Raw genomic sequence first — 23,583 nt, 5'->3', positions numbered from 1 at the left:
AAACTAGATAACTAGTTTCATGCTGAAAAGCACTTAGAACTTAGTCAGAAATCGAAGAAATAAGTTCAACCAAGAAGTAGCAAATAAGTGTACTAGAAGGCATTCCAAGAAGACTCGAGGTTTTAAATAGTTCTGAATATGTGTTATACAACTTATATTGCATTCCATGAAGACAATATTTTTCTACAGACCTATATCCTCTTGGTAACTAGTCAGACACTATACACAACTACAAATTTAAATTGCTTTTTGACTCAGTTACTACTTTAGATTTTCAGATTCTTTGCTCCATGCCAAAGTTATTAACAGTATTGCAGAGTGTTCTGTATCTTAAATTCCCTGTGCAGCTCTGTAATTTCCAACATATCACATCTGTGACATGTTTTATTTGAAAAAAAAACAATTCCAGTGCTGAATACTATAAAATCAAACAATTTATGTTTAAAGGCACTCTTTTTCTTACTGTGTTACTTATTGAATTCATTTATCAGTTTCCTAATCATAGTCAATCTGCCAACTTAAAATATACAAGATGGAAATTTATGCTGAAACTTCTTCCGTTAAATTCCAATTATTTGTATGGCACGTAGCTAATATGCAATACAATCCAAATGTACTGTATCAAGTTTTGATCCCTGATAAACAAATGCCTTTTCATTTACTGATTCTTTCCAAGCTTCAGTTTGACTTCCTTAAATAGGAATTATATTGGCACTCTTAATATACACGCTGCTTGTAAGTTACATTTTTGGATAGCAAGACTGTGAAGTGCATGGATGTTGATGTATTCCTGATAGGTAACAAATAAATATTTAATTCTCTTTCATGTTCATTGGATCAGAATTGAAAGCACTTACTGTTCTGGTTTATTAGGGCACATAATGAGTGAAAATTATTTTGAAAGTTATACAAAAAGCAATAAAACAGTCTGGTTCTGATATCAAGTCTGAATATTGATGATCTCATACAAAGTCTAATGTTAACTAAAAATACCATTACTTTTTCCATTCTCTGAAGGAAAATCAATTCCATATATGGTAAAAGTCAGCTTCCAGTAACTGTGATTCAGAGCGCCTTAATCATGTTATTGGAAACATGCCAAAAGATTTAAGGAATTTGTGGTTTTTGCTGGGATAAATTAGAATACCATGACTTGTAAAGGGTATAACATGTTAAACTTACAAAGCTCAGCCTGACTTTGAAAAGTTTCTTTGCAAGAGGTCAGAATGATACCTTTGCTTTAGGCATTTTTTTCATTTGAGCTGTATCTGACTGGACTCATCTAAAAACTGCTTTGCATCCAGTTTAGCCAAAATGCTTTTAGCTGCAAGCATATCAAAAATCTAAACTTATACAGGCGAGACTGTGCTTTTCATGAGAACGCAACTTTTTTTAGGGAAGGAGAAATCACTGGGGTAAATTTTGACCTTGAGCTATCGTATAAAACAGTTGAAAATGAATCAGCACACTTCATATTATTGCCCATTTTCAAAATCAGGACCTGTGTAGAATGGGCTGCCAACTTGTTCTAAAATAAGTAACATTATCATACAAGATTGCTCTGTCTCACTAAGTCAAATACAATATATCTGTGGTAGAGTTTCTTTAGTACTTATTGTGCAACTATTGGAATGATCTAAATGGTGAAATGTTTGTTAATAAAACTGAGAAGTATGCAAAACTATTATAGAATGGCCAAGTTTGGAGAAGTCAATTTATTGATCATGCAAACATCCAAATCTGGAGCAGGAGTAGGCCATCCAGCCCCTTGCTCTTGCTCCACCATTCAATAACATCATGGCTGATCTGATTGTGGCCCTAACTTCACACTCTTTCTTATTTAGTCTCAATATCATTTAACTAACTTCTCAGTCAAGACTCTACCTACATTTGCCTTAAATATATTTAATATTATTATCTCCACCACTCTGCGGGGAATAGAAGTCCAAGGATCCTGGGGTTGTTGCTTGGCATGCTGTTTGATTCAGTTGGTTTAGTTTAGTTGGTTTTCAGAGAAACATAAGACAACAAACATCATAGTTTAACTCAGGAAATGTCATTGGGGATCCTTGTGGGAGGCCCAGCAAAAAATGAATGGTTTTTATTTGAAACAGCAAGGCATGGAGTGCCACATTAGATGGAGATGCTGTGAAAACTACAATACTGATACAGAAGTATCTTATCAAAGACATAATAAAGCAGTTAAGATTAAAGTACCAATAAATCTTGAAGAAAAAATAATTGTAACCATGAAACTGCTTAATTGTTCCAAAAACCAATCTGGCTCATGCTGTCATTGTGGAAAACAAACCTGCTGCCCTTATATAGTATGGTAGGTAAAGGTAAAACTGCCACAGTCCTACATGACCTAGGATTTCTTTGTCCATTAGAGAGAGAGAGAGACAGAGAGAGAGAGAGACAACTGGTTGTAGTTTAACCTGAGGGTCATCACTCCTCAGGTGAGGAGAGAGGCTGGAAAGAAGAGTCCTTCATAGTGACTTCAGCTGGTGTAAGAATTGAATCCATGCTATTGATATAACTCTGCATTGTAGGTCAGCCATCCAAATACTGACCCTACTAATATGGTACATGATTTGGAGTTGCTGGTGTTGGACTTGGGTGTACAAATTTGAAAATCACACAACACCAGGTTATAGTCCAACAGGTTTAATTGGAAGCACTGACTTTGTCACAACCACCTGAAGAAGAGCAGTGCTTCGAAAGTTAGTGCTTCCAATTAAACCTGTTGGACTCTAACCTGGTATTGTGTGATTTTTAATATGGTACATATCTCATTATAGACCTACAGCACTGCAGTTGTCTCTTAACTCTCTGCAATGGACTAACATGGCATTCAGTTGTGTAGGAGTAGGCAATAAATGCTGGCCTACAGTGATACCTATTCTACGACTGAATAAAAGAAAGTCTACATGCAAATTAGGAACAAGTGCTTAGTATGACAATGACATTTCCATTTGGGAATTGTAAAATGTACCCTTAATATTCAATCCCTCTTTGCTGAACAAATATAATCCAATGGTATATAAAGCAAAGCTGAAGACCATTAATGACCATCAGCTGTGTTTGTGACCATCAGCTGATCATATACCTTTGGTATACAGGGAAATTCAAGGACCAGGCTGACACAGCATAGCATGGCAGCAAGAAATTCTTCCATGAAGTATTGGATGATGTCAAAATTCCATGAGCTGAAAGCAGAATACATTTTGCAGGGATGTGGAATATCACAGGAGTAACTGCTTGACACTGATAGCAATGCCATCATCATGTAAACCTCCAGCTATCTCTAGAGCTTTTCAGCAAAGGAAATATCTGGTTCGGATGCAGAGCAATTAGGATTGGATATAGAAATAGATAATGGCTCTTCTAATCCCATGCACCTTACTGATTGGTTATGGAATCATGTATGAATTCTATTTCATCAGTTAGATGAGCACCTCAGTCATTGTTTATGCTGAGATAAGCAACATGAAGACTAAGCAATATTTTAAGAGAAATCTCCCAAGAAAACATATTAAATGCATATTAAATAATTATAAAATAAACTTAATTCAATTAAACACTTTTAATATACCATGGTTATTCGTGCATTGTTAGGAAAATAAAATGTCAGATGGAGAGTACAAAGTGTCTAAATCTGCATGTTCCTTGTGGAAGTTTAAAAAAAATCTGTGGTTTAAAGATTGATTATAATGGTGATCATCATAGCCATTGAGAACTTTTCATAGAAGATTGCTTGTCATTCCAGATCACATTGTTCACGTATAACCCTTTGGTAAGCATGCATTGTTACCTACTCTTAACCGCTCACTTTTATAGTTTCCACGATGAGTTGTTATCCTTTATCTTTCCATATTCTCGTCTGCCCCCTTTCCTCTTTCTCTCACTTCACGTTAATATAATTACCAATGGCAAATATATTCACACTATTGGATAAAAACTACAGCCACTGCCATATCTACATTCTAAAATGTTTTCTTCCTTAACCTGGTTGAAAATTTCAGCGCTTATTATGTCCTTCCTTACTCCTACCGTAAAATTTGTGGTTTGTATTTTCCTATTCACTAATATCCAAAAACTTTGAAAAAAAAACTCATTGGAAAGCTATTGGCCTTCATTAATTAAAATCTGCTTGACTTGCGTGTGAACACATGATCTGCATGTTTTTGCAGTACATATATTCAATGCATAACAAAAATAAGGTAAAGGTGAATAAGACTACAAGGAATTGAGAGAACAGAGAAAGGTTCCCTGAAAGGACCTCTTGTTTTATAGGTAGGTTCTTGATTAGTAAAAGAACCAAGGGTTTCAGGGAGAAGGCACAAGGTTGAAGTTAAGATACCTATCAGCCATTGTCGAATACTAGAGCAGACGTGATGGGCTAAATGGCCTAATATCTGCTCCTGTATCTTATGGTTTTATCACTGTTAATTCTCCAAGAGCAATATTGAGTAATATTTGAATATGTAAGTATAACCCAGGAAGGACAAAAATCAGGAAATTATTTCTTAGAAACTGATTATCTCAATAAATAGGAAATAAATGAAAAGTATAAATAATGAGAAATAAGGTCTATTTGATTAAGCATGCATCATTGAAAGACCTCTGCTTACCAACAGAAAGAGATGACACGATCCCAGCATTTGAGCAAAGATTTGCATCACAGCCAATCGTTCCTCTCTTAAGTTTAGTATTAAAATATTTTTCTAGCCACAGATTCATTCAATGGCCAATTACAAGGGGAAATTAAATGAAAAAGTGCCACAAACCAGATGGTTTTAATCTTGCTGAGCTAAATTGCTTTGATGAACTTGAAGGTCAACTATCTGGAATGTAGCTGTTCATTTTCTGCTAAGTAGAAAAACAGAACAGTATATTTTTGTACTGAACATGGTTTAACATCATGCAATTTTTTCTGTCAACTAAAAAGATTTTTAACTCATATTTTCAAAATTAGGTTTAGAAAAGACTAAATCTGCCGTATTTCTAAACTACAGCCATACACTAAGCATTATTATTCATAATTTAAACCATTGACAGCATCTTAAATTTTCATGTGTGGTAACTTTTTTAAAAAAAAAACAAACTTCCCAGAACAAAATGGCATAAATGATATAATACCTCCATACATCAATGTGTTGCTAGCAGAAATTCAACATACATCTTACTGTTCTGTTAAAATTTCATTTTTTTTTAAGGAAGGACCTGACAAATGCTGATGTAAGTTGTTAATATGCTCCACACAGTTGATTGTTGCTAAGGTCCAATGATTGTAATTTTGAATAGTGTATCAGTTTCAGTCTAGTAATTTCAGCTATGAACAATTTCTTGAACTCAAAGTCTGATCTGCAACATAAGACAGGATCTACATGAAGTAATTAGATTTGCAGCTGGAAAACAGTTTGCTCGTGAAAAAAGTGACAAATATCAGTCGGCATTCCTTTGCAGTACATTTACTGGTATAATAAATTGTTTTTTCAATAAATGGTTCAAGGTTTGTTCGGATTCGCATTTCACCCTGTACTTTCCTGAACTACAATATAAAATATATTCGTAAAACGATTACTTTGTTGATGAAATTCGTTATCAATAAAAAAAAGTAGCAAATGTTGATTTGAGAAAGTTACAAAAGTTAAAGTGCATTACAATAGAGAGTTTATAGTTCCATGAATAGTTAGAAAGCTTAAGAGAGAATGGAAGATTAAATGGATTTTTTGTTGTTTTGTCAGATGCAAGCTATTGTAATTGGTACTTATTTTCTTTATCATTTATAAAAAAAGATTTGGACATACACATGAAAGAAGTGATCTTGAAGTTTGCTAATAGCTCTTAATTAAGGACCATAATAGACTATAAAATTCAAAGGCTTAGATTTACATAGCACTTATCACAACCATATGATGTCCCAAAACGTTTCACAGCCAAGAACGTACTTCTGAAGCTCAAAAGTAGAAAAAAAACAGCCAATTTGTACAAAACAAACTCCCACCAAGAGTAAAAAGATAATATGCAGATAATCTGCTTCTGATAAATATTGGAAAAGGCATCAGAGATAATTTCTCTGTTTTTCTTTGAAGTTGTGCTACGGAATCTTTTGTGTACAAATCCAGATGAACAATTGTTTAAAATTTCAGGCAAAAGGCAGCACTTTCAATAGGCTATTAGTCTTGATTTCTTTTGCTCAAGTCTTGTAGTGAGACTTCAGTCCTCGTATAGTGGTACAGTCACTGAATAAGTAACAGAACTCCAGGCTAATGTTTTGGGAACATGGGTTTGCATCCCACAATGGCAGTGAAATTTGAATTCAATGAGAATCTGGAATTGCATGTTCACCTAATGGCAACCATTACTGCTAATTATTGTAAAACCTAACTGACTCAATAGTGACCTTTTGGGAAGGAAATCCGTCATCCTTGCCTGGCCTGGCCTATATGTTACCCACAGAAATGTGTTTGACTCTTCACTGTCTTCTGTGCAATAAATGTTTGCCTAGCCAGTGACACCCACATCCCATGAACAAATAAATAAGGAGAAACTTTGACTATCTGAGTTGGACGCATTATGCCACTAATTGAGATGTATAGGGAAGTACGTAGGACATTACAGATCGATGTAGACAAGGTACAAGCATGGGCAAATAGGTTAGTGATGCAGTTCAGTGCAGAAAATTATGAAGTTAGATAGGGAAAAAGAATGTATCACAAATGAGACAGTTTTTAACAGAGTGGTGAAAATTTGGGATGCAGACTTGATTAAAAGCCTAGAATACTGTTAGAAAAGGTTGTGAAATGAGAGATTTTTTAATGTAGGAATATCAAATATATTCACAATGATGCAATACAGAATTTGTCAATTTGGCGTGCTGTATATATTCTAGACCCTGTCAGCAGAAAGGTATTTAAGACATGGAAATGTTATAGAAAAAGATAACTGGAATGATAGTAGGAATAAGACGATATTGTTTGGATGAGAAGCTAGATATGAGAATTTTTAAATTTAGATTCAGGAAACCTATTAGAGTTCTTCAAGATTAGGTAAGTATTTGAAAAGATAAATTGTGAAAGATTGGTTCTATTTGTTGAAGAATCAAAATTAAGAGGACTTAGAAGTAATTCTCATTCTAAGACAATTAAAGGGGAAGTTGGGCATTTTCATTCAAAGCCTTACTTAAAAAAAATTGAATACTTTAATATAAATGTACTTTTTGAAGCCATAAATTAAAATGGTACTGAATAAACATTTGGAAAGGATGTATATGCATATGGAAAGGTTACCGTAAATTGTTCCAGAGTCAGCTCCTCAATTGAAACTATGATCGGTCAGGGTGCCCTACGTGCTTAAAGTTCTAATTTTTTAGAGAATGCATCTATCATGCATGAAAGCTACTTTATGATTTTTAATGTACATTTTGGACGTATCATCATCAAAGTAAAGGATAATTAGCTTCACAAACATTACTTGAATGGGAACAGATACACAGTTGGACCATTTTGTTCAAACATTTTTAAGTCTAATTTAACCAGCATGTTTTTTTCCAAAACAAATATTAGTTATAAAGAATGGGTCCAGGCAAAAGGACCTGAAAGAGAACAATTGTAGAATAATTGTAGAAATTAAAAATATATAAAGTTGCAACATTCTTTAATTGTTTAAATTTTCAATCCAATGTATGTCTGATATTTTTGTCTTTAAAACTAAATCAATGATATCTGCACAGCTTACCTAAACAGAATAGATTAATTTTTAGAGACAACTAACCACAAATAGCTGTAATTAGACTCTGAGGGTGAATCAACAAACCATGTCTGAGATTTAGACTGCTTGATAAGTTCCTTTAACCCTTCAGTGGGCACATCTAGACTTGTCTAAAATATCTTTACTGCTGATAGAACTTTCACCAAATATATCCTAAAAGATTCTAAAGGCTGAATTTAATGGAGTCTATCACAGTGGGAAGCATTCTGGCTGGGTCCATGACTGTGGGCAAAAGTGACAGATCAGTGGGGGCAAAGCCTTCCCTGATTAATTCAGAGCATGTTGGGGGCTGACACAGGATTCACAGCCACTGGCAGCATGATGTTGGTTATGCTACTTGAAGAGTCAACTGACACACATAGTCAGAGGGTCTGGCCACTGACAACTGTTCCGTGCTCTTGCTTCCAACACTGCTCTCCAAGCTGCTACCCTCACCTTGCAACACCTTTCTACCTTCACTCACCTTTGGTTAGGTATTCTCCCAATGATCCTATTCCTTTGGTGGGCACATTATCGCCAGCAATTACAACATCTACTGTGTTGGTGGTATGAGGAGCTATGGTTCATGCCAGCAGCTCTCCGAGAGTGAGACATTCACCACTGGACCCTCTACCACAGGGAAGACCCAAAGGTGGCTACTCATGTACCTGAGAGACATTTCACTCTGTTGACTGTCCACCTCATAGCAAGTGTTCCCTAATGCTTGTTTGGCTGTTGGGCAAGACACTCACTGACCTCAGAGTTTCTCATACATTTTATACTTCGGAGAGCTGTTTTTAATTTGCTTCACATGATGTAAGTCAAATAGTAGTTTGTGCTGCAGTTGTTGCTTTTTTAGAGAGTGTCTATAGACTGAAGGTCAGAGGTCCTTCTAGGTTCAGGTGGCTGTACATCACTTGTAGTTTACAGGTTGTGGTCTTATGATGTACATTACAGCATGGTTGTAATTCTGAGGCACAATGAAATGAGTTTGCATTCATATGTTCTTCTCATTTGCACCAGTGTGTAAGCAGTTGCTAAAATTCTTTCGGAAATCACACTCAAAACAGTCAGATACAGTTGACCCATTTGAACTGCACCCCACCCCAGAGTTGTCTTCCCTCACAAGCACCATTTGTTGGCCTGCTCTGGTGCCAGCCAATTTCATGTCCTCCCAAAACATGTTAATGAGCCTCAAAATAGTTTAGACAGTATAGCAACGAGAACAGGCAAGCAGAGGGCCCATCACCAGCTGTCCCCATTTACTCTGCTACAACTAATCAATTCAAATGAATAAAATTTCCAATTGTTAAAGTTATCATGATTCTGCAAACATTGATTTGAAACTAACACTGCTGAAAGTAAGCCTAAATAGATCACTAAAACAAAATCAGGGACAGACAATTTAAGATTTCAAGTGTATCCTTAACCAGATGGAAGGGCTGCATTAGAAACATTAATCTATCTGTTCTCTATGCATGCTGAATGAGGTATTAGGTGCTTCCATCATTGAGAGATTTTTGCTTTCTATTTGAATTATTTGGTGGAGTGAACAAAAATTGTTTATACCGAATGCTTTGTGCCTTAACTGTGGTTAAGCAGTTTTTAATGCTTTCGTTCATGTTAGGCGTCACATTTTGACAGAAACAAGGAGTTAGTGAGACAGCTAGCACTTTGGTTACATAATAAAGATAAAAGTTAGGTTTCAAACATCGATTTCACGCTACTTGCCTGAATGTAATTTTAGTCTTTTTTTTATTCACAAGGCAGTTTCCATTAAAGTGAAGCTGAAACTGCTATGCTTCAATAAACCTGTTTTATATATATACACAGATGTGTATGATTTTCTTGCATCAGATTTCCAATGGAACTGATTCTAAACATTGAAGCATACAGGAGGGGAAGCTAAAAGATTTACATTTTAATTGGTTTGCAAATAGCTTTCTCTAATTCTGTTATGGAGTGTATACAGTATTGTTATGGAGGTTTTCCTATAATGCTTTTCTTTTAAAGCAAAAACATTTAAAGGATGCGATTTCCCTTCAGGAAGCCCCATTTTACAGAACATGCTGTAACATTTTATGTGAAGGAATTTTACTGCAGTTTAAGGTTAATTGTTCCTTTGCATGCAACCTTGTGGTAAAAAACAGAAAGGAAGTCTGCGTGGAGAGAACTTAATAGAGTACAGAGTTCCTGACTGGTACTGCATTTTCAAATTACTTAGCAGGGATAACATGGTACTTGGATAATGTTAGTGGGTTAAGGTTGAGTAATAGCAGAGTAAAAAGTCACAACTGATATTGTAGTGATTTATGTTGTGAGATAATTATGTTCCAGACCAGGTGCATAGACCTTTAAACATGTCTCTTAATATTAGCCATGAAATATTGTTGAGGAATCAACAACCTGAAATACAGAATCCAAGCCACAGATTTTGTTTCAGGGCTTGTATCAACACTGAGCTTCTTGAATGACCGTTGTTTGTCACTGACGTCAAAGATGTAGCTACGGGAAAAATTAAATTATTCACAGCCTTTTGTTTAGCACTGTGAAAGATGAGCAACTTCAGGGTACTTTTGACATTTAATGGTTTTGTCATGGTTAAAATAAAAGATTGGATATAATTCTGTCAGACCATAGTGTAGATCATAAACTGGATTTATTCAGATATTGTTTGTGGAACCATTGCCATTTAAGAAAAATGCCCAAAAACTAAGACAAAAAAAAATGCATGAAATAAATCATCCTAATGATTTAATCTTTAATGAAGTTAGATTTGAAAGTAAATCAAGGTGGATAAGTTTCATTTTAATATGGATAATAAATACTTTTAAAACATTTAAAAAACATTTTCACAAAAGAACATACTTTAGAGCCACTGATAACAGAAAGGTATGATGTATATTTCTACAAGTGATATGTTAAAAAAAAGGATGGTTTTCAGTAATAGAAATTTGGTTGGTTATTATTTGTTTTAAATGCGATATTAAAATTTGTGAAAGAGGGCAAAAGATGTTGCTCTTTATGATGAAGATTTACAGGGTTGTAGCTTATACTTGGTGCTAGTAAAGGATAATTCTTAATTACTAAATTGTTTTGTTTGGATTGTCCCAAAATATTATAGGGAATTCCTTTGTTTTAAAAATGACTTAATTTGTTCTTTTCAGTAAGATTGATTGATATTGGTTATCCTTTACTCATTAGTAACAATTGATGTTCTGGGATAAATTATATTGAAGATGTCAGAACACAATGCAAGATTGATAAACTTTCAATTTACAGTTCAATCTGTTAGAGTCACTCACACATTATTATTTGCATCGACAGACACCGCAGAGACCTCATTATAGTGCTCTTCCCTCTCCTAACTCCCACAATTGCCTTTCCATTGTCATCCAAATCTTCTTATTCCTTCACAATTCATCCTGACTGCCATCAAAGCTCTGAATGGAAAAATCTATTTTTGTATGTTTAATTAACACTCGTTAAAACAAATAAGTCCTAAGTATAAAACATTTTTAACCTAATTTATTTGATTAATTTAAAATTTAATGAAGATACTAAAGAAGAATATTTGGTAAACTTGGTGATTAAACATTTGATTTGTTAATTGCAAATTAAAATTGTTTTACAGACCATGTAAAGTGTTATTGATTTTACACATAAAAGTATTGTTCTGTTGTCATGAGAAATAAACCATTTTGCAACCAACATTTTCCTTTAAAGGGGTGAGAGACTAAAAGCATATTATTTTGTTGGTTTTGTTCAGTGTTATCTTTGATATTGATGAAAGAAAAATAAATACTTAGTTGAAATAGCAGAAAATGACAATATATTGAATTAGTTCTAATTCGTTACAATGGACTGGAAGAACACAAATAAATCTCTATTCAAAACATATTGTCAAAGTTACAGATTCAAATAAAAATAAAACTACTGCTTAAATCTGGCCATTGCCTTTTAAGGTATAACTTGTCATCTGATCTGCTATATTCATCTAGACAGGAATCAGCTTAAATCTGGAGGAGGCCACTTCAGTCTCCCAGCACATTTCCTGCTTTCACAACAGTGTTCTTGGAATTTAGCTCATTTTCTACTTAAGTAACAAATTTATGATGCAAATAAGTCTGTATTTTTTAAAAGCTATGTTAAATACATCTATTTTCTGTATGGGCATACGTACAGTGTTTGGAGTACAGGATGAAAATAACAATTTAAAGCCTGCAGAACTGTACTTAAAATCTACCACAAACACCATCTGGCCTTAAGGGCTGAATAAAATGTTTCCTGATGGAAAAGCATCAGGAGGTAAAGATCAGGGGCCCCATTGTTTAATCTCCTTTGACTGTTCCTTACAAAATTGATTTTTTTGCTGATGCAGATTAGAAATTTCATAAAATATTTTTATATCAGTGCTACATGCATATATACACAGGATGGTAGTGTGCTCCCTCCTGAAATTTTACAAATATTCATTTCATATATCTTCAGCTGTCAGAACATTACCAAGTAGCTCGTTAGTGGGGTTGCAGCCTTTCTATCCAGCCACCACTGTCAAAATGGTGCCTTCATGATGTGGTGTTCTAAAAGCCATTATACTTTGCTTAGATTAGATTCCCTAAAATGTGGAAACAGGCCTTTCAGCCCAACAAGTCCACACCAACCCTCTGAAGGGTAACCCACCCAGACCCATTTCCCTCTGACTAATGCACCTAACACTATGGGCAATTTAGCATGGCCAATTCACCTTACTTGCACATCTTTGGACTGTGGGAGGAAACCCACATAGACACGGGGGAAACGTGCAAACTCTGCACAGACATTTGCCCAATGCTGGAATTGAACCCAGGCACTGTGAGGCAGCAGTGCTAACCACTGAGCCACTATGCCACCTATTTTGTAGAATTCTTTGGCCTTTCCTTTTAACCCCTTCACAGAAGTAACCAACACCCAATTTTTGATTAAAACCAAATACTCCAGATGGGACTTGAGCCCACAATCCCTGACTTAACAGGCCAGTGCCTTATCCATTAAGCCATCTACCTTTGCTCCTCTAATATTTAAAAGATATTTAACATGATCTAGTGCAGAACTGTACGAGCATCAAACAGCTGCAGCCAACAATATACCCACCTCCAAAATGAAATTAGTGCATATCATGAAAGATATTGAATAAAAGTCAAATAACTTCAACTCAATGAAAAGCATACATGTTAGCTTGAAACCTCTGTAAATTTTATTTGATCTTTTTAGTTGAAGTTAGCTTCCCCAATGTTTCTCCAGTTTATCTAGTGAGTTGCAGAGCTATGCAAACCAGATCAAACTCCATTTTCATCCCTCTGTAATGAGTTAGCTGTAGAAATGCATAAGCCTCATGCCCACTGAGTTAGGAAAGGTGATGGGGAGTGCTTGACACCATGGAAATATCCTTTAACAAGGTGTTGAATCCTTTGGCAGAGGAGCAAAGGTAAAACATTTGGCAAAAAAAACAAATTTAAAATTAATTAGGATTGATTCAACCAAAAAAATGCCCATCAGGGTTTGCAAATAGATATTATTACAATACCCTTTAGGCCATTTGAACTAACATAGCAAATGTGTTGATATCAAGTTAAAATCAATTGCTTCCTTCACTGTTATAGTGATGTTATTGGTGGAAGTTTATTTTGCTGAGCTTAAAATATAAAGTGCAATTAAAGCAGAGATATTGTATATAGTTTACCTTCTTCATGAGTTACAAAGAAATGACTAAAACAGATTTTGGCACTCGCATTGAAATACCTGGTAACAGGTTCACCAGTTGGAATGAAAGTGAAAAAGTTTACAACACAATATACAAATAATAGTCTCTTTTTTTCTTTCTGCACTATTCTTAAAGTTCGATAAAAAGGTAAGGGAACAACATCAATGGTTTTGTCCTGAGCAAAAGGACATACAATTCTAATTAACCTCACTAAGTCAAATGTTTGTCATTGTGATAGTCCCACCTAATATTCCATTGAAGGTAGGTGAAACTAGCTAAAGGACAGAAGTCTAATGCCCAGTACCAGATAGATTTGATAATAATTCTGGTTGGGCAGTTGAGAACTGAGGGCCATAGTCTCAGTATAAGAGATCAGACATCAGGACTTTTCACTGAAAAATGTTGTCAATTTTTGAAATTCTTCACCACAAAGAGCTAGGGATGCTAAAATGTTGAGCATGTTCAAGAGAGAGAAGGATAGGTTTTTGGATACTAAAGAAATTAAAAGGTATAAGGATAGTACAGAAGAGCGTCATTTAAGTTGATGTCAGTATGATCACATCAGATGTTCAAATAGTCTCAAAGGGCCAAATGACCTACACAGTGTATTCCTATTTCTTGTGATCCTATGTTCTATGCTACTTGGCTACCTTTCCTTACCTTTTTTGAGTTTTTTGAATCCCAATGCACTGATTTAGTTTTGAAAATATTTCCATACTGAAATTGGAATTTTTTTTATTACTGACACCAGGGAATGGTGCTGAGAACTATTATGTCATTGTGCATCTCAATCATGCCTGACAACTAAAAAAAAACACTTTAGCAGTGCAGAACTAACCCCCCACAATTTTGGTAAAATTGCCAATATCCATCTGTTCCATCAGAGCATCTTTGAGACAAAAATGGGTAACAGAAGCAGCAGAAAAATGCATGACTTAGTTACTAAGTGTATTAGAGTGAAAGAATTTATGAAGATTTTTATCACTTACTTTGAATGGTAAATTTATTTTAAGTACACAGCGGTGTAATAGTGAGAATTAGTCAGGCAGTGCATTGATTTGTGGTACATTGCACAATCTGAGTAATCCTCCATCTGGAGGTGCATATTAAGTATAATCTAGAATCTGGTCCTCTTTGAACTCTGTGATTTGCAAAAATTTAACTGACTGTCAGTTAAGGATCCACAAACACAAATACATGGGCCATCATAATTATATTGTGCAATTGGACAAGGTGTTTCAATATGGTTCTTAATTGTTGTTGAGTTGCTTTTTTCTGATAGCATCCTAAGACGTTTAACCTTGGCTATAAACACCAAAATAATAATTCTGTATTAATATTAGCAATCAGTAAATTTGATCTGACACTATCATGTATCATAATTATTAAACAATAAATTACCTTTTCTATATATTTTAATAAAAATGAGAAAAAAAAAAGTTCTGTGCCTTGGCCAAAAGTCAAAATTATTTTTGCACATAGCTGGAACCATCTGGAATTAGTATTCTGTTCCAGAGACAACCACTGCTGTGTATTACATTATGCGTTAACATAAAACGCTGCATATATCATGGAGTCTACAGATGCTATTTAAACGAAAACATTTTGGAAACTTACAGACACTTTTAGTGTTGTGAACTTGTTCATTTGTAGAAAGCTCTACATGGATTTAAATCTAAACTAGACAACTAAAGCTATGCATTGATTTATGCAATAGTCTTCCTAGTTAGTTATGAAAAGCACTTTTACATTTTGCAAATGAAGCATGCAACAGATGGGAATCATCAGAGAATTTTTTTTGACTATCAAACGTTAAAGCAGGGGAAAATATGACTGCACTTTGGCTAGAAACTAAAGCTGTAATGAGAACTTGTGTACATATGTATAGGGTTAGAAAAGGGCTACATTCTTAATTGCCTGGGTAAATTGTAAAATTGCATCATGCTGGAGAAACAACAAAAATACTCACTTTTTTGACAACAAGAAATGGTTTAAAATCTTTAACAATACTTACATAGTGCAGAAGTTAAGTGAGTTAAAATCTAAACTTAAGTGTAAACAATGTTCAGATTAGGCAGTTCTGGAGTTAAGGGCACTAACTGTACATACCTCTATTGTCACTCCTCGACTGTTGAGTCACACCTGTTGGAAATGGACAGAGCCTCAATTTTTTCTTCCTCAATATAAATACAGTCACTGAGGATCAGAGCTACATCTCTGGAATTTTATAAATTATGTGGGTCTTTTGAATACTCTTCTGTACTGCTTCCTTTGGAAAACTCTTTTCTTTTACCTTATATGAACTGAAAAAGAGGCACTGCTGCTGCATGCCACAACTGACAGATCCCTGAATGAATTCTATTGGCCACAGTAAGTCATATGAACCCTGCTGTGACCTGTGGCAGTTGAGCACAGAACTTGCTTTACCCACTAAGGAAGCCGTATTTGGCGATTTTCATATTTCTTCTAAATTTGGAGTTTTTCAACGATATTGTAGGCTTGGCTTGAAACTCCCCTCATCCATGTGGAAATCATTAAAATTGAGAGTCTCAGTGACCAGTGCCAGCTTTGTGCCTGGGAACGTGAGTGAACTGCCTCAGAGGTTGTTTATAAAAACTAACTTCCTCCTTCTCCCCATGGACAATCTCTGGATCTGAAGATTATAGCCACAAAAAGGGAAGGCAAACTAACAAGCTTTAAATTACCTAAGTGCTTAGAATTTCTATCTGCTTCGGAGTCTTACAGAATCTAAATAACTCTTTTTCTCTGCAATACCTTCTCATTCTGTGCATTGAATTTAATGAGTTGAACACAAGGAACAGATTTAAATTCACAGTTTTTGAAACTGACATCATAAAAATACAAAATGAAATTAAGCCCGAAACTCTGAGCTCTGTAGCATGTGTCAGTCGATACAGGAATGCAGCTTTAGGATCCAAGGAATAATGCATATTATAAATTAGAAAAAACTTTAATAAGATCAGAATCCAAACAACACTTTAAATGGCAATGTTATTGTAATTTGTCTTTCTTCTGCCTGAGAAAATATCTGTGAAATGAGTAATCTGGCTTGCTTTGTAGCTTTGCATTTATAAATTATGAATCTAGCCTACTAAACTATTTAGTTCCTATTGCCATCTTTGCATATCTACTCTGACTTATGAGTGCTAGGACCTGAAATGTATTCAAAACTGAAATTAACTAAAGCATGCAGCAGACAGCAATTATGATTTATCATATATAAATGATACATTTTAAATATATCTAGTTCTGTCCCACTGAAAACATAATCAACAGTTTTAAGGAATGTGGATCTAATATTAATCATGCAAAAAATCCGAAGTAATGATGTTACGTGAATTTACTTTTATTAAATCAAAAGAATTTTTTGCAAGATTTTTCAACAAATGATTTAATCCTGCAGTATGTATGTGCTTATGTTTATATCTTTGATTTCTTAGACTCTGAGTAGGCTTTTCCACTCCCCTCCATGGTGAGAAGAATGGTGGATAGGTGAACCAAGAGGCCAAAAATTGGAATCTTTCCAAATGGGAAAAGTTTCAGCTATTATGTTCTTTTTCTTCAGGTGACTGGTAGAGTATGTTGCTGATACAAGACAAGAAGACTAACTGCATATACTTGCATCTCATTACTATCATAATTTGCTGGAATTACTTTGGCCTTCCAAGTTAACTACTCTTCGAGAAAATTGCATTTCATAAATTTGCGAGAGAAGGCAGCTGTGCATATGGCAAATTGCACCTCTTCATCCACCTCAGTACTTGCTGCCTAATTTGCACTATTGCTACTCCCAAAACAGTCAAAGCAACTTATCTTGCTGTGCCATCTGAAGGCCAAGTGGCACATGACAGATGGAGGCAGCTTATGGCTCAAGAGCATACGTTGTAAACAGGAAGCTGTTTATGACTGAACTGCACTGAAACTACAAAAGTGGGAATCAGGGATGGCAAAAGTGGTGATGAAGGAAGGCACAATGTTGGGCATGACTGCACTGCAGTAGGTCTGGTGGTTGAGGGGGCAGGAGGTGTGTTCTCCAGTTAGTCCAGGGGCAGGAGTATATGGAGTTGGACTCCAGTGTATCTGGGATTTGTTGGCCTGCCATTAATCGAGGTGCTGAAAGATCTGTCGAGGGCTTCATTCACGTTGAGGCCAACTTATTCATGTCTGGGTGTGCCTGATGCCACAGCAGACATAGAGGAGACAGGAGTTAGGGAGCATATTGTAGTCATGGATTTGGAAGGCCAGAGCAAGAACATATAATCTCAGTGGGTAGAGGTTAAAAAGTGATATGATGTGGATGGCTTCTATCTAGCAAGAAGTGAAGCTCAAGAGGTACAGTAAGAGCTCAATGCTTAGGAACTCCATGGAATATTTGGGGACCTCACTGGTGGCAATCATTGTTGCTATGAGTAACAGGGATGGTCAACTAATGAGGAAGGAACAAAGTGGGAGGGAAACTGGTGGGTCATAGTAGATGGGCAAAGGGCAGGGGATGTGTTAATTGTCACTGGGGTGGTCCATTCACAGCAAGGGTGGAAACTTTAGTCTAGAAGCAGCCCTGTAAGTATAAGTATACCATCACAAACCCTACACATTTAGGCATCCCAGCTAGATGCCTTGCCACACAAAGGGAAGAAATCCAAAACCTGAGTGTTTAAGGAGTATTGCTGGCAGTGCCATGATGCTAACACCACATTAGAAGAACTCTGCTTCAACCTTCCTGAAGGGAAACTGATCTTTGAGTAGGAATGGAAATACTGGATACTGCAAAGGCTATGGGTCCTGACAACATTCTGGAAATAGTACTGAAGGTAAGTGCTTCAGAACTTACCATTTCCCTAGCCAAGCTCTTCCAATATAGTTACAACACTGGCATTTGTCCGACAATGTGGAAAATTGCACAGGTTTTTCCTGTAAACACAAAGCAGGACAAATCCAACCCAGCCAATTACTCCTCCATCATCAGTAAAGTGATAGAAAGTATCATCAGTAATGCTATCAAGCAGCACCTGCTCAGCAAAAACCTGCTCAGTGATGCCCAGTTTGGGTTCCGCCAGGGCCACTCACCTCATTACAGCCTTGGTTCAAACATGGAAAAAAGAGCAGAATTCCAGAGTTGAGGTAGAGTGACAACTCCTGACATCAAGGCTGCATTTGACCAAGTGTAGAATGAAATAGCCTGAGCAAAAATTGGAATCAATGAGAATCTGGGGGCAAAATCTCCAGTGATTGGAGTCCTACTTCGCACATAGGAAGGTAATTTGGGTTGTCGAAGGTCAGTCACCTCAGCGCCAGTACATCTCCACAGGAGTTCCTGAGTGTAGTGCCCTGGGCTCAACCATGTTCAGCCCTTTCATCAATGATCTTCTCTCCACCATAAGGTCAGAAGTGGGGATGCTTGCCGATGTTTGCACAATGTTTGGATTCATTCCCGACTCCTCAGGTACTGAAGCAGTCGATATTCAAATGCAACAATATCTGAACAATATTCAGGCTTGGCTGATAAGTAGTAAATTACATTCATGCCACATAAAAGCCAAACAATAACCATCTCCAAAAAGAGATAATCTAACCACATCCCTTGACATTTAACGATGTTACCATCACTGAATCTCCCAATATCAACATCCTTACATTTACCGTTGACCAGAAACTCAACTGGACTTGCCATATAAACAAGCATGTCAGAGGCTAGGAATACTGCAGTGAGTAACTCCCCATCCTGACCCTTCAAAGCCTGCCCAGCATTTACATGGCACAAGTCAGGAGTGTGATGGAATACTCCCCACTTGCCTGGATGGGTACAGCACTCAAGAAACTTGACACCATCTGGGGCAAAACAACCCATTCAATTGACACCACATACAAAAACATTCACTCCCACCACCACCAAAGCTCAGTAGCAGAAGTGTGTGTTATCTACAAGATGCAGTGCAGCAGTTCACCAAGGTTCCTTGGACAGCACATTCCAAACCCATGACCACTTCTGTTTATAAAGACAAAGATAGCAGATACATGGGAACACCACCACCTGCAAGTTCCCACCCAAGTCACTCACCATCCTAACATGGAAATATATTGATGTTCCTTCACCAATGCTGGGTCAAAACTCTGGAATTCCTTCCCCCAGGGTATTGTGGGTCTTCCTCCAACATGTACATTGCAGTGGTTCAAGAAGGCAGCTCACCGCTACTTTCTCAAAGATAACTATAAATAAATAAATGTTTGCCCAGCCTGCAATGCATGGTTTCTGTATCCCATACAATGCAGACTGTTACAGTGCATGTGTTGTGTTGCTCTCAAGGAGCAACATTGGACACAATTTCCCATGAAACACATGCCAGTTGGGGAAGAGGCTAAGGGGAAACGTTATGAGGTAATGAACGTTTCTGGGTATGATGGGTAAGGTTATCAGTGTGAATATTTAAGAGAAACATGACTATCTGTGTGATATTACTGCTTGTACTGATTTTCCGAAAGCAACTTCAAGAAACCTCTGCCATTATTTGAGTCACCTTGCTTCTCAAAAAAACTGCAGGCCTTGACTGTTCTGACAACAACAACGAGAGCAAGGACTCCTGTAGCATTGGCACCAGTTGCAACCTGATTTATAGAGGCACAGAACAGTGATATTACCACTAGACTGTTTATCCGGAAACCCAGGTAATGTTCCAGGAGACCCATGTTCAAATCTTATCACAGCAGATGGAGGAATTTGCATTCAATAAAAATAGCTGGAACTAAGTGTGTAATACTGGCCATAGATTGATTGACAGAAAAGCTCATTTGGTTCACTAATATTTTTTTGGGAAGGAAATTGCCATCCTTCCCTGGTCTGGCCTACATGTGACTGCAGACCCACAGCAATGTTGATGACTCTTATTTACCCTCTGGGTGAAAGAATCTCATTCAACAAAACATGTTGATCAAACATGGGATGTTTTCTAATGAATAATAAATGCTTCTCCTGACTTGCCCCCTTTTCCAAGTTGTTAGACTTTGAACTTGTGCATCTATGTTAAAAATAAGCAACTTCCTTAAGCCTCCCTCAGAATCCAAACTTCTACATATTTGCTTCTTATTTCTACAGCATCCTAAACAGAGTGACAACTTACCAGCGATGAGGAGATGAGGATAATGCTCCTCATCAGTTGAGATCTATTCAGTGTTTTGCAGCAGAAAAATAGCAGGACTCAAATCTTGTTGTTATGACTTTTATTCATATGCAAGCCTTAGAAACAAATTATTCACAGACAAGCTGTATAGGGCATTACAGTAAAGCTTGCTCATGTCTTTACTAATGACTATAAACACACATCCAGTTGAAAGTTTTGGACAATAATCATAAGCAACCCCATCCAAAAGTCTTCATCCTTGCGTGGAGTATTCAAGTCAATTGTTGTGCATCTCCTCTGTCCAAACTGAGACAAACTAATAATAAAGGCTAAGACCCTAATCTGGTCTGTTAGGCTGATTTACTCACTGCATATTTTTATTGAGTCAGCCATAAATTAATGTTAATGTGGTCTTGGTTTCAGTCTTTACAAATGCCAGAATTTTGAACTTATTAAAACACAGTTAGTACAGTACAAGTAATTTAAACAAAAGTAAATGTCAGTGTATTTCTCACATGAAATTATCCAAATATTGTGAATTGATCTTGGTGATGACTAATGATATATTTTATAAATATATTAAGGACTTGAACACCAAGGTTTTATGAAGCACTGTTTAATAGGACTGAATTTTCTCCAGCAGCACAGGTAAAAATACAGACAAACCTCAGTAGAAAGAATCCTCTTCGACCTGGCTCTCACTAAGATGAGATTGAGTTAGATTTGGCAACCCTGAAAACAAACTCTCGTCAAGCACAAGAATGGATCAGTGCTGAGGCAAGATTGTTAGTTCAGTTTACTCAGACTTGTCTTTGTAGTTTTAGAAGCTGTTATCCCCTTATCGCCTGTATGTAGCATTCACCCCCTAGTGATCTCTCATACTCTGCATGCCACCCCTACTCACTCATCCAGTATCCATCCTGGGCAGACGTCAGGAGCCATATCAGGATGAATAAATGTCTATAGATTTCCTCTCAGGTGCATTTAATAGTGAAAAATATCCATTCATGAAACCCAAAGTTTTTAAATCACCCCAAATATTTAATCTCTTTAAGATAAATAAAGAAATGCCACATCAAAAAATCAATAATTTAAACCTTTAATCAAGCTGGAAACTCAGACTACTTGCTGAGAAAATCAAACACAGTCAAGCATTCATAATGGTATAATACCAGCTTCTTATGAACTAACAACAGAGACCTTGTTTTGGTATCTTTTGATCTAATAGTAATCTTTCAGATGATTTCATTTATTTCACATGGGTCTCACAAAGCTTACCTCAATTGTGGTCAAGTGATCACTGCAGCTATTTTAGGTCCTTGATTCTTCCTTGTAAAAAAACATTTTAGTCCAAGAAAAGTTGCAGGTTTAACAATCAGATGATGTAAGTTAAAATTCAACAGTGTATGTTTATCACCATCATAACAATCTCCACAGCTTGAATGTACATAAAGACATAAGCACTGGGGAGGAATAGGCTGACACTGTGGCCACCTGGATCCCTACACATTTGGTTGTTTGATTCTTGCTATAGCCTTCCCTTCCAGCTTTGTTAGTCCATCTGCCTATTTCTGAACTGGCAGAGGCAGAAAGGCAATGGTATTTGGAAAACAGCTGGTTAGCGATCTATATTGTAACCTGATATTATGTAGTCAATGTTACAGACACCCGATGGACAGAAGGAATCAGAACAAGATTAACGGAGAAAAAGAGAAAGAGATGGCAGAGCTGAATGGATGTTAGAGACAAAAGAATTGCAGATGCTGACATCCAAGGTAGACAAGCAAGAGGCTGGAAGAACACAGCAAGCCAGGCAACATCAGGAGGTGGAGAAGTCAATGTTTTGGGTGTAACCTGGTGGAACCTCCAGCTCAGCTTTGAACAGACAGTGGAAGATTACCCACAGAGGCATCACCTAATGATCCTGTGAACTTGGGCAACCTCAGTCACTCTCTTTGCCTCACTCACCCTGTCTCATTTAGTCACTCATTCACTTAATCAACCTCACTCACCCTCCCTGCCTCACTCATTTACTCACTCACCCACCCTACCTCATTTACTCATCCACTTACCCACCCTGCCTCACTCATTCACTCACTCATTTATTCAGCCTCACTCGTAACCCACTCTGGCCCTCACACTCAAGCACTCACTCACTCAATCAGACTCACTTACACTCACTGCCATGCTTTAGCTTGTTGCCAGCTAGTCAAATCTAATGGCCAGCCTGCTGGGCTCAACAGGCAGGTTACTCAATCAGCCACAAGTTGGAGGTGACTGGGGACATAGATGTGGGTTTGGTGAGTGGCTGCTGAAAACAATTGTCCCACCTTTGTTTCTGACTCTCTGGAATCCCCTTCCACTCGACTCCCATCCTGCAATCTTCCCTCTGAATAGTCACCCAAGTTGCCTGATGCTCTGGCACTTCCTTATGCTGTGCCATAAATGTGACATCTTGGCCACTGAGGCCACTGTCACAGGTTGTCTTTATACAACCTGCATGATTGGTGCAAGATCTGGTCGGCTTTCCCAGTGGTGGTGATGTTAATGAGCGGGTCGGGTGTGAGTTGGGAGGTTTAGGGGCTGGTGAGCAGTGTCCTATGCATTGTCATGCTCATGCCACACTTTGAAGATAAATCAGAAAATCATATTCCATCTGGATATAGATCCATCCATCAACACCATCCATAAGAACAGCCTGTGAGACAATCATCTGCCTTAGCCGAGCAATTTACTTCCTCCCAGTTTATCTGACCATCTAAGATGTTGCACTTAATCTAAATTAATGATTAGCTAATTTTGCAAAAGAATCTCAAATATATCAAAGTAGCCATCTTGTGTAGTATACTATTAAAGACAGTTATTTAATATGGTTTGACACCATATTAAGGTGAATATTATTGTTTGTGTTGATCAGACCACAGAGAAAATCATTCTTTTTCAACAACA

At 36.8% G+C, this 23,583-nt stretch overlaps 1 long non-coding RNA gene across 1 annotated transcript in view; it reads right to left on the bottom strand.

The window, feature by feature from the left end:
* LOC148147541 (uncharacterized) overlaps positions 1-17,521 on the bottom strand; it is a 35,987-nt gene extending 18,466 nt beyond the window's left edge. Inside the window, exon 1 of the long non-coding RNA XR_015759784.1 lies at positions 15,608-17,521. This is a non-coding gene — a long non-coding RNA (uncharacterized LOC148147541). The remainder of the gene's footprint in view (positions 1-15,607) is intronic.
* Positions 17,522-23,583: the final 6,062 nt, after the last annotated feature.

The sequence above is a fragment of the Chiloscyllium plagiosum genome, unplaced genomic scaffold (assembly GCF_037043375.1).
Source record: "Chiloscyllium plagiosum isolate Xiang-an unplaced genomic scaffold, Cpla_swu_hap1 HiC_scaffold_16, whole genome shotgun sequence".
NCBI lineage: Eukaryota > Metazoa > Chordata > Chondrichthyes > Orectolobiformes > Hemiscylliidae > Chiloscyllium > Chiloscyllium plagiosum.
Note: the sequence above shows the minus strand (reverse complement) of the source record. Positions and strands in the feature narration are given on the sequence as shown.